This window comes from Protopterus annectens, chromosome 4.part1 (genome assembly GCF_019279795.1).
Source record: "Protopterus annectens isolate FY-2018-M chromosome 4.part1, PAN1.0, whole genome shotgun sequence".
Taxonomy (NCBI): Eukaryota; Metazoa; Chordata; order Ceratodontiformes; family Protopteridae; genus Protopterus; species Protopterus annectens.
In genome coordinates, this window is record NC_056734.1 from 568,277,461 (window position 1) to 568,290,412 (window position 12,952).

Genomic DNA, 12,952 nt, shown 5'->3' on the forward strand with positions numbered 1-12,952 from the left:
ATGTGTTACTACTGTGGGAAGAACATGTACTGGGCATGGGTAGCCCAAACCATGGAACTAGCTGATTTAAAAATTTTAATTGCATATGTAATGAGCACTGAATTTAAGCCATATGACTACCTTATGTAGTTTTTTCTTTTTCACTGTTAATATCTGCTAGATTTTAAGTCTTCAGTTTGCTATGCTACCTGTATATAAGACTAAGTACTGTAATTGCACTCTTATTGTATACAATGAAACAATAACCTGCTACTACTGTAAGAACGGTCTTCTAGAAACATTGTTATACAAGATCATTGGTCTTGTCTCCCACTTGACCAATTTATTCTGTTCTAGTCTTTTTACCATTATGAATGTCTGTTACTGTGTTTTTCTTTATTGTATTATACAATTTTCGTTCTACTAACAAAATAGTTTACAAAGAATGGAACTTTTCTCCCTGGGCCTCCTCTGAAAAAGGGTTTTATGCACAGACTCTCCCAGTAAACAAAGGTAAAATAAATAAAATAAAATAATTCAACAGGCATATATACAGGATAAAAGAACTAACCAAGAAAGCACTGCCACATACCTGGGGATTTGGATTCAATAAATAATATTGCACTGGAAAGACATTTGTTCACATATAAAGAAATCTTATAACCTGAGACAACTATGCTATAAAGAGCAGGAGAACACAGTGAATATAAGAGCTGGCCAAAGGATAATAAATGCGTCATGCCATAAATGTACATTTTCTAGGTATATACATAAAACAAAAATCCTTTATACATCACCAACTAGCCAAGAGACAATATAAATGGTTTTGCAAGTCATGACTCCGTTAATGTTGTTTATCTGGCAATTTGCAAAGGATGCCCAATACATTATGTGGGGAAAAATAAACTAGAAACTTACAAGAAAGAATACATGGGCACCTCTCCAAAATTAGGAGAGCTAGAAACAAACACTCTTTATAAGTATATTAAAGTAGAACAAAGCATTAATTATTTTAAATCTTTAGTGTTAGGAGTTAAATTTTACAGAGGGTGCCCTGTGGACCAAGACAGAGAATTCTGAAAATAAACGGATAAAATGTTGAGGGTTGATCATGCTCCATGTTTAAACTGTTTAAACAGTATTGTTAATATAAAATCCATTTTAAAAGCAAGATCACTTAGACTTCATAAGTAAATTAACTAACGAATGATGTTTTCAAACATGTGACAAGATCAGTACATACAAAGTGTACATGTTTTTGTTGTTACATTTTAAGCAGAATTCTAAAAGCTTTTATTTTTACATTGGATTTAGTTTAATAAATAGCAATTCCAAGGTTTTCTAAGCCAGTGGTTTCCTCTTACTTTCTCTTCCTCTTCTCCTTTAGTACATGCTGCATGTCCACGTGAAAAAATGTGCTTAAAAACCATTAGAAATGCATCACCCAGGCAGTAAGTTGAAGCTGGTAGAGACTGGGGTGTATCACACTCCTCTTGTCTTGTGTGAGTAGATCCAATAAGGAAGTTTGTGCTATTTGCCCCAGGCCAGTTTCATAAGAAGGACATGTTGCCTGGGCCAGATGGGAGTCGCAACAATTTTTTGCAGAGTCCTTCAGAATTTTCAGAATGACCCTGGATATCAGTGGAAAGGGAAGAAATGCATGCAGGAACATTCCAGACCACGGAAATTAAAATACATCTGTTTCCCATGCTTACCCAGAGGGAGTCCTGGAGGAGAGTTTACTAAGCTGTGTGTTCTGAAAGGAGAAAGTACAGTTGTATAAGTAAACTTTTAACAGTAGATGTTCGAATGACCACTGCTGCAGTAGCCTAAAGTTCATAAGTTGTTACTAGGCTAAAAACCACTAGGGGTCTTACAAGCCTAGCTATGCACCCCACACCACTTGGGTCTCAAGTATCATGGGCATCTACATCGGGGGGGAGGCATGTGAGTAGGGAGGTATCTAAGGTAAAACTTTTCTTATTGACTGCCTCTGTCCATAAGGGACATGGGGACCAGACCACGGGTAAATTTACAATTTCTCATCCAATTGTCAAGGTTTCATTTGAATAGAGATACGGCTGAACTCTTTTACATGGATGGGGAGCCTATTTCACACTGTAGAGATCCTTGGGACACATCTGTCTCTCCAGCACATTGTTTATGTCACACCTGAAGTTCAGATCCCTGGAACTACTGTTTCTGCTGCGGTTTTATTTTTTTTTTTGCACATGTGCAACATATCCATCAGGGCTGGATCTGAGGAAGTCCTGTAAGCCAGGCAAAGATCCCCTCTCAGCAGCCTGTAGGAGACTGCATACAGAGGGACAGGGCCTTTAGGCAATCAGTGCAGGAAAGGGTATTTTTCTTATTCAGAAACCCTTGTGGGCATTCCAACTCTTTGAAACGTATGGTTAGATACATGCCAAAAGGGGTATTATATTCAATGATAAGTCTGATAATGGCAGAGTAGAGTAGTATTATTACTTTCTTGGACCTGGATGCCATACCTTTACCTACAACTTGGGTGAAATAAACTGATTTTCTTACCATTTTAGCTACATATTGGTCAAAGGCCAGATTGATATCTAAATACGTTCCCAGATCCCTTACTACTGGATGAACTCTTGGGGGGGGGGGGGCGGGCTTAGTAATGGAGTAATTAACTTTGGTTGACAGTTTGCTAAAAAGTGCATAATACATTTTTGGCATCGAATTTTAGGCCATGACTTTGGCACCAGTCATTTGACTGTGGTGCAAACATGGTGAGGCAGAGGTCTTGAACATTAGCCTGGACTTCCAAGGAGTAGATGCCAAAATGCCAAAAGTACAGTTGTGTACACTTACCATAAATGTAGATGTTTGAGTGTAGTGACTGTTGCAGTCATTACATTTGGGGTAATCTGCTGGCAGGTTGTCCTCAGTCGGCCTGAACAACAAAGTCTTGTGTCCTGCGTCAGTTGCTGTCTCCTCTTCCATGGCGGCAGGGGTATAAAACATGCAGCCAACGTCATTTTAATCATTTTTTCTTGCCCCAGATGTCAGGTGCCCCCCAAATGGGGAGCAAAATATACATATAAATTGTAAATATATAAATGCACTTTAGAAACATAAAATTTAACTTCAACTAAAAGCAAATACACCACAAAGGCTTTTGAATATAGTGAAGGAAAGAAAAGTTATAGAAAGGAGGCTGGTGGGTTGGTAATCCGGACTGCAAGAGTGAATACACGCGAACATCTACATTTATGGTACGTGTACACAACTATACTATGTTCTTCGTGTTTCACTGTTGCAGTCATTACATTTGGGTAGAATCCCAAAGCTATGGATGGGAGGATGGAACTAAACAGCATTAGGAGCAGCTATAAAGCCCTGCAGGACTGCAGTGGCAAAGCCTGCCCTGGATTTAGAGAAGAGAGGTAAATGATAATGCTTTGTGAACGTATGAACTGAGCTCCAAGTAGCAGCTTCTAGAATGTCTCTGGTAGGAACTCCTCTGAGAAAAAGCTGCTGAAGTAGAGGCAGCCCTGGTGGAATGGGATCTGATCCCCTTGGGCACAGGTTTACCATGGTACAAGTAAAAGAAACTTATGCAATGGCTTATCCATTTAGAAATAGTCTGCTTTGATATAGCCTTCCCTTCCGATCCTGCAGCAAATGCTACCAGTAGTTGCACAGACTTGCTTAGAGCTTTTGTCCTGTTTAAGTAGAATCTTAGTTGTCTGTGTACATCCAATGAATGCAGAACCCGCTCCCCCTTGTTCTGCGGATTTGGGAAAAAAGTTGGCAGGTGAATGGTCTGGTTAAGAGTCACACTGGATACAACCTTAGGCATAAAAGAAGGATTGGTCCTGAGGGACACCCTGTCCGGGTAAAAAATAATGAAAGGCTCCACTGCCATGAGAGCCTGTAGTTCTGAGATGCTTCTAGCTGAAGTGACTTGTCAAGAGAAAAGCTGTCTTCCAAGAAATACATTTTATATCCGCAGTAGCTGCTGGTTCAAAAAGAGGCAGGGTGAGTTTTTCCAGCACAGAATTGAGGTCCCATGCAGGAGTTGGTACTCTCCTGGGAGGCCTTACATTTTTGGTCCCTCTGAGGTACTGTTTTAGCAGGGGATGAGAAAAGAGGGAAGGCTCTGTGTTGTAATCAGCCGAGATGGCAGAGGCATGGATTTTTATTGAAGAAAAAGATAGGCCCTTGTCAAGCATCTCAGTTAAGTATTGTAAAATCTAAGGAATATTGGGCTTTGCTGTGTCTATTCCTTGGTGCTTGGTTCCAAGCACAGAATCTCTTCCATTTATCAGCACAATATTTTTCTACTACTAGGCCTTCTGGCTTCCAAAATGACATCCATCGCAGGTTTACTGAGAGATGTGGTTGGTAAATTTAGTTGATTAGCCATGCTGTAAGATTCAGAGTTTGGAGCAGTGTGCGCAGAATTTGATAGTTCTGCTGAGACAATAGGTGAAGTGTTTGAGGCAAGTACCACGGAGGAAGGTGTGACATATTCCTTAGAAGCGGGTACCAGTGTTGGCGAGGCCAGTCCGGAGCAATTAGAATCATTTTTGGTTTTTCCTGTCCGACTTTCAGTAAGACCTTGGAGAGTAGAAGCAGAGGGGGAAAGGCATAGACTGAGAGGTTTTTCCAGCTGAAGGATAAAGCATCCACTTTCCATGCTTTTTTGTGATGAGTTCTTGTGCAGAATTTGTCCAACTGATAGTTTTGGGGAGAGGCAAATAGATCTAGGTCTGGGCTTCCCCATTTCTGTGTCAACATGCTGAAGATTTGTGGATCCTGTTTCCATTCATGTGGGTCCATAAGATTTCTGCTTAGGTCGTCTGCTAGAGTATTTTACTTTCCTGGCAGGAACTGAGCTTGAAGATGTATTTCGTAAGTCAAGGCTGTGTTCCACAATGCCATGGCTAGTCTGCAAAGGGGGTAGGAATGAGTACCCCCCTGCTTGTTTATGTACCACATAACTGTGGTGTTGTCCGTCTATCAGTAGTTGTCCTGGATGAAGGAAGTCCTTGAAGGCTGTCAGAGCATTCTGAACAGCTAGCATTTCTTTCTGGTTGATATACAGATGCATTTGGTTTGGGCTCCATTTGCCCTGAATGCATCTCCCTGCCAGGTGGGCCCCCCAAGCATAGTCTGATGCATCTGTAGTTAGGGTTTGAGTGGCAGGGGGTAGAGTAAATGACAGTCTCTTGTTTTGGTGACATGTCTCTGCCCACCAAAGAAACTCCTGTTGCAGGCAGGGAATGAGAAGAATCATTTGTTTCCAGGCTGTGACAATGTTGACTCCATAAGCTTTTTAGGTAACATTATAGTTTCCTCATATGCAGTCTCGCATATGGAATTAGTAGAATGCAGGATGCCATGAACCCCAAAGCCTGCAGAATTTGTCTTGCAGATAACTGGGCTTTTGTTGCCATTTGTTTGAAGTATGTTGTCAATTGCATTTGTTTGCCTGGCGTGAGGTAAGCCATCTGGGCAGTTGTATTCAAGCTTGCACCCAGGAATGTAATTATTTGAGAGGGTACCAGTTGTGATTTCTTTTTGTTGATGGTGTACCCTAGGCATGCTAGAAGCCTTTTTACAAATGCCAGATGCTGAAGAATAGTGTCCTTGTCCTCTGCCTGAAAGAGACAATCGTCCAGATAAGGATAAATTTGAATGTTTCTTTGTGTGCAGAATGCAATTACTGGTGCCAGGCACTTTGTAAAGACCCTGGGCGCAGTAGAGAAGCCAAAGGGCAGTGCAGAGAATTGGTAATGTAAAAAGCCTGCTTTGAAGCGGAGGTATCTTCTGCAAGATTCCCTTATTGGGATATGTAGGTATGCCTCTTAAGTCTAGAGTAACCAACCAGGCATTCTTGCCTAGCATAGGCAGTAGCTGTTGTAAAGTCAGCATTTTCAATTTTGGAATGTCCAGTAAAGTGTTCAGAATTGATAAGTCCAGTACTGGACGCCATGATCTGTCTTTTCTGGGTACCAGGAAAATCTTTGAATAAAATCCTTGTCCTTTTTCCTTTTCTGGAACCGGTTGAATAGCCCCCATATCCTTGAGAGACATGACTTGTTTCTGGGCCTCTGCCCACTGGTTTTGTGGCAGATCTGGCCATCCGTCTGGAATTGGCAAAGTGTGGAAATGAAATCTGTACCCCTGGGATACTATGTTTAATACCCACTCTTCCTGGGTAATTAAATGCCAATTTTGAGCATGAAGTGCTAGTTTCCCCCCCAAGGGGGCTGCCAAAAGATAAGTGCTTGGAGGTGGTAGTGGAAAGTCATTGAGACTGCTTAGTGTAGGGTTGTGCTACCTCCAGATTTGGAGGTGGAGGCACCCCATTGCTTTGACCTGTAAGATCCCTGTGATTGATATCCGGAGCCTTTGGAGTGCCTGGGTTTGCCCTGAGTGGCTCTGTTGGACACAGGAAAGGACCAGTTCTTAGTAGGCCAGTGCCTACTGAACCTGGGTGGCTGCACTTGCAAGAAATCTTTTACAGTTTGCATAGATTTAGCTTTGTCTTCCATTTTCTTTAAAACTTCTTCTGCCTTATTACCAAACAGACTATCATGCTGTAAAGGGGCCATCCAACAATTTAGCTTTAACTTGATCAGGCAGATTTTGCTCCTTGAGCCAGGCATGCCTTCTTATCACAGATCCAGTTACGGCGGCCCTGCAAGAGGCCTCCAAGGAATCAAAACCACATTGCAAAGTATGCTTTCCAACCTGTTCTGCTGAATGCAATAAATCCTGTAACTCTATTTTCTACACAATCAGAAATCAACATAATTTTCTGTTTCAGTAAGCCCACAACATACTGTTGATATTTAAGCACGTGAAACTGGCAGTTTAAAGCCCTGATTGCCAAGGTTGCAGACGTATAAACCTTCTTACCCCATCTATCCAGCGCCCTGGAATCTTTATCAGAAGGGGTAGGCTTTTTGGCTGTAGAAGCCTTAACACCCTTGGGACCCTGAGAAATAGTCTCAGGATCAGCAGCAGGATTTTTGAAAATAAATTTGTGGGAGTCAGGAACCCTGAAATATCTGTCTGGCTTACTAGGCAGGGAATCAGGAGCCATGCTTGATTCCGAGAACACATCATCAACAATGTCTAATACAGGAGGTATTGCCAAAGACCTATGCTGAGGAAGAAAAAGAAAATCCCTAAGCCTCTTTTTTGATTCAGAGAAGTCTGGACTCTCCCAGTGAAACTATTCCCTTAAAGTATGCAAAGTCTCTCCAAAAGAGTAATCCTCAGGAGGAGATGCAGATGGGATGGAATAGAAAATTCCTGATCAGAAGAGGAATCAGAAGAAATGGAAACCTGACCTGAAGATTCATAATCAGTGCCTTGCCTAGGCCTATTAGCAGGGGGTGGTTGGGAACCCCTGATCAAGGTAATTAAATCCTCAGCCATTTTGATCATTTGCTTTTTAGGCATAGGGGCCTGAGCATGTGGCTCATGCGTCTGTTTTGATCTCGTTTTTGTTGATGGCATCAGTTTAATATAAAAATGTTGAGGCCTGAAAACACCTTCAGAAGCCGGTGCCTGCTCAGTGGCTCCAGACCCATCCAAGGGAGAGACATCCACAGGTTCAATACTTTGCGAATCTCACTGCATACCGGACTCGGAATGGGTCTTGGTAGAGGCCTGCGACTCAAAAGTAGCGGATATCAGGGGCTGCAAAAGTGCCTCACTGAGTACTGGCAACTGGCTTAATAGAAGCTTTGTCGTCGGTTTTGGACCTCGACGGTCTGTCTCTGTCTTTTTCCTCGAGTTTTTTGTGAACTCCGTTAGCCGGATTGCTAACAGACGACATTTCAGAGTAGTTGAATCTTGAACCAAAATATTTAGAAGCAAAAATATACCGACGCTTAATAGTGCGTTGGTTAAATTTAGCACACAACCGACAGCAAGGCACATTGTGACCAGGGCCTAGGCAAGGAATGCAGTACAAATGAAAATCCTTATGAGGTATTTGCTTCCCAAAAGTAATGCAATTAACTTTTACTGACATTGGTAAGGAGCATGAAAAAAAGTTTCCCCAATGGGGTACCTGGCTTTAGTTTGAAGACTTCGGTTCTGAAACTCGAAAATGAAAATTTCAGGAGTCAGCCGACCGGCACTTGCAAACTGCTTCTGCTTTGGGCACCGCGCAGCAAGAAAGACCGATTAAAATGGTGTCTGCTGCATGTTTTACACCCCTGACGACCTGACGTCATGGAAAAGGAGACAGCAACCGACACAGGACCCAAGACTTTGTTATTCAGGCCAAATGAGGGCAACATGCCAGCAGATTACCCAAAATGTAATGACTGCAACAGTGAAACACGAAGAACATCAAGAATGGACCTATCACAGAGCACTGGGGTACTCTGCTGGTGACTGGTCACTTGGTAAAAGTGGTCTCACTGATCATGATTTCTTGGGTCCTGTCTGTGAGTCAACCAGTAATCCAGTGAGTTATATACAGACTAAGCTACATGGGTTATAAACTGCTAAGGATATAACATACGGTCAGCTTCCAAAGGTTCAGAGTACATTCCACATGTGCAAATCATTAGCCAGTCCTAGTTGAGCTGATCAAAAGCCATGTTTAGGCATGAAGCCCTTCATAGCTTCCATGCCAACTGAGAGAGGGAGGCTAAGCCCAGAGATGGCATTGTTAGGAATAAATGTCCACACACTGACAAAAACACACAAAGCACCACAGGGAATGGAGGGAGGGAGTAACTACTGGAATAATCATTATTCGAACATTTACTGTTATGTGAGTTTACTTTCAAAACTGTACTTTGTTCACAATATATCACTGCTGCAGTAACCACAGCTATATGGGTATTTTACCATAACCCAGACCATCTGGAAGGTTGAGGGTGAAGAGTCCAGGGTCCAGGAGTCCCTTTGGCAGGATCCTTGCAAAGCCTGACCTACACCTGAAGGAGGAATCGAACCTGTAATGCTTTGTAAAAGCATGTACAGATGACCAAATTACTGCTTCTAGAACAATTCTAGAGTCCACCTCTTTCCAACAAGCTACAGGCCTTGGCAGAGTTGAGTCCCCCCCCCAAACACCTTTACTGAATTATCACTTGTGACACAGGTAAATTTGGATTCATATAAAAGTAATCAAACTATATTAACTTAAACATTATACTTCACATATATTGCTATATATCATATAATCTAAGCAATATTACATAAATTATTAAACCATCAGTTACTACACAGGCAATCATACATTTATACAAATGAAAACAAACCACAACAACACAATCCTAGTCGCCAGCATTTTACATCACAATCCATACTGACACACTCCAATTGCAAACATTATTCATCACATAAATCTACCCAATCTTTCTCACTCAGACATTACATAGCTCATTTAGGTCCTGCTGTCTTTTAGGCCTCATTCCTCCCTTGTATGTATTGTTCCCACAATTCACATTTTTCCTATGTAGTTTGCTCCTACCCTTTTCCAGAGATCTCAGTTCCAGTTGTTTTATCTCTATTACTATATTCACTACTTCCAATATAGTTGGTTTAGATTTTGATTTCCATTTACTAGTAATTGCTTTTTTTGGCAGCTACCATTATTAGAAACATCAATGCCTTAACATGTCTAGGCAATTCTGATTCTGTATCATAGCTCAGAAAAATCAACTCCCTCGTCTCACCAATCTGCCCACCCAGCATCTCCAACAGTGCATCCCACAGGGAATCCTTAAAGTCCTCCAACTCACTGCACTCTCAGAAAATATGTTCCCAATTACCTCTTTTGTCCCCTTCACACCTCCAACATTTACTGTTTACTTGAGGAAAAATTCTCTGGATTCTACATGGGGTATAAAAATATCTATGCAAACATTTCCCGGCAAAAATCCTAAATCTAGATTCTATTGCATAATTGGGAGATATACACATATCATCCCATTGTTTCTTGGTGAATTGCTTATCCAACCTCTCTTCCCAATCCTTTCTAACCTCCTCTGATTGATTCTTATAGTTATCGTGCAATACTTTATACACTCTACTAATTATTCCTTTTTTAATTACAGTTTCTGTTCTAGATTCTGTTAAAAACTCTACCCAGTGCTGGTCATTCATTTAGGACCCCCCATTTCTTTCTCTTTGCCTATAATCTGATATCAATCCCAGACAGGGAAGTCAGTCTATAACCTGCACTCCAAATAAAGGCTTGACATCTCCCCATTCTATCATCTTTCCCTCACTAGATTTTTGCTCCCAATACCTTGGTTCCTTTGCCAGTTTTCTCAATTCTGCACCCCTCTTACCTATTGTCTGTATCCCTAATTGCAGTCTTCCCTATTTGCAGAATCTCCCTTCTTCTCTTAAAATATTTTCTGTTACTTTAAGGAGAACAATAATCACGCAGATTATTATTTCCATAAAGACCTGCATCCAAAATCCCAGACTCTCGTTTCTTGAGCTTCATCATCCTTTTCCACTTTGAATTACACTTTTCTGCTTGTGCTATGTATAGGCATCTTAACTGTGCAGCTCTGAAATACCCCTTCAGATTGGGTAATCCCAATCTGCCCTTTTCTACTGGAAGAATCAGTTTATCCCACTTCACTCTTGCAGTCTTCCCCTCCCAGATAAAGTCCTTCAGCACTTTATTAACTGCTACCCACAACTTCTCCTCTGGTTGATAAAATATGATAAAAATATGCTCGACTTGTGTACAAAACTAAAGGAACTAAAAACATAATAACTGATTGCATCTTACTATCCATATAACAAAGTTTCCATTTTCTCAGTTTTTGTATTTTTTGTATCTTCCCACATATTCTTAGCTGACACACTAGCATCATTTTTACTCCATACTCCTAAATATGTCATTTTATCATGCCCCCATAAATATGGGTACTCCTGAACCAGTTCATGTGTGGGTACATAATTTACTGCTACTGCCTTTGTTTTAGCTTCATTAATTTTGTATCCCGAAAAGATATGAAACTGTCTCAAAAAGTTCCACAACACTAATGTCTTTTTCTGGTTTTCAGTTACAAAATAATATCATCTGCAAATAAAACCAGCTTTTCTTGACTACTATACAAATTATATCCTTGAATTTCTGGGTCCCTTATTTTCTTTGCCAATGGTTCTAAATATAATGCAAATAAAATGGGAAAGAAGACACACCTGTCTGGTTACTCGGCTCAAGCAGAAATCATCAGAGAGGACCCGACACACTTTAATTTTCGCCTCCAATCTCGCATATATTTTCCTAATCAAACTTATAATTTTTTTCAGAAAATGCAAATGCTTCCATTGTCCTGCTCATAAAGTCCCATCTTACTCTGTCAAATGCTCTCTTTCCATCAATACAGACCAACAATGGTATTTTCTTACATTCTGCTTCCCTCTAGATCCTCAATGTTCTGTTAACGTTGTCAAATGTTTGTCTCCCCTCTACAAAACCACACTGATTCACACCTATCAGTTTTGGCATTACTTTTGTCTTTCTGTTAGCTATTATAGACACAAACACTTTATAATCATGGTTTAGTATTGAAATGGGCCTGTATGAAGCTGGATCTGATGGATCCTTACCCTCTTTAGGTATTACAGCTACCACTGCTCTCTTACAGGATTGTGGTACTTCTCCTCCTCTTAAGATAATATTAAACAAACCCTTCCAGATCTTTATCAGTTTTTTCCTTCTAGCTTCCAAACTTCCACAGGAATGCCATCTATTCCTGGGGACTTTCCTGTAGATTGGTAATACATCAACTGCTATCTCATCTCCTCCTATCCTGTTAGTAATTCAGCCTCTAACCTTGGCATATTTAATTCTTCCATAAACATTTCCATTTATATCCATTCTTGATTTTCATATTTCTCTACTTTATAGAGACTCTCATAGAATTTCTGAAATATTTCTAATACCTCTACAGGATCTCATTACCTTCTTTAATATAGGCTCCCTAAGTCTGGCGACAGCCCTTTCTACTTCCTGTTGCCAGAGTCGTGTTAAAAGTTTTTGTGCTCTAGTGCTATTGTTAAAAAAGTTACTTAACAGCAATCTTTCTAAGCTTGTGCATATTATCGAAGTAATCCCTTATTTTCTGCTTAGCATTCTGCAGTTGATCCTCTTCTTGTTCTGTGAGATTTCCCCCTATTCTGCAATACTTTCACATTTGTCAGTCTCTCTAAATTCTTGTTACTTCTTAACCATAGCTCCCTGTCTTATTTCCACTATTTTTTAACCCCACTTTAATTTTATCCCACTCCTTAGCTATATTTTCAAAATAAATTTCTATTCTAACAGCTCCTGTATAATCTCCATTACCCATTCCTTGAATTCCTCTCTTTTCAGCAGACAGGTGGGAAAGCACCAATGTCTCATTTTTATTTCCTTACCCTGTGTTTTTATTTTAACTATTAATTGGCACATGATCTGAAATAGTTATTGAGAGGGTATCAAGACCTTCAATTAAATTCACGTTCCTTTGAAATGTAAATTCTGTCTAGCCTACCCCAGTTTATACATCTTGGGGAATAATATGTAAATTCACTCCAAACTCCTATTACTAAATTCACATCTTCCATGCCAAATATTTTCATAACTTTCTTCAAAAATCTACCCTCCTTTGTTATATTTTCCCTTCTGGGGCCCTCGGAAACATCCTCGCTGCTTCAAATCAAAGTTCCAGTCCACATCTACAAGTAACATTCCTTGCTGAAAACTGCTTATTTCTCCCAGAATTTTCTTAAGCTCTAGCAGTTTTAGGTGGAATGTAAATACATGCCAGTGTAATCCTCCTCCCTTGCCAGTATCCACTTAGCACTACAAAAATGCCATTATCTTTTTTCTTCTTCTATCACTATTGGAGCTTTTCTTGCAATTAATATAAATACTCCTCTTTTCATTTTCCCAGGTATTCTGCTAAATAACCATCCTGAAAACCATTCTTTATCAAATTCACAT

General features: G+C 40.4%; 1 protein-coding gene across 1 annotated transcript in view; it reads right to left on the reverse strand.

Moving 5' to 3' along the window:
• Positions 1 to 12,952, reverse strand: part of GNB4 (G protein subunit beta 4) — a 1,262,726-nt gene that overhangs the window by 802,471 nt on the left and 447,303 nt on the right. The window lies entirely within an intron of this gene.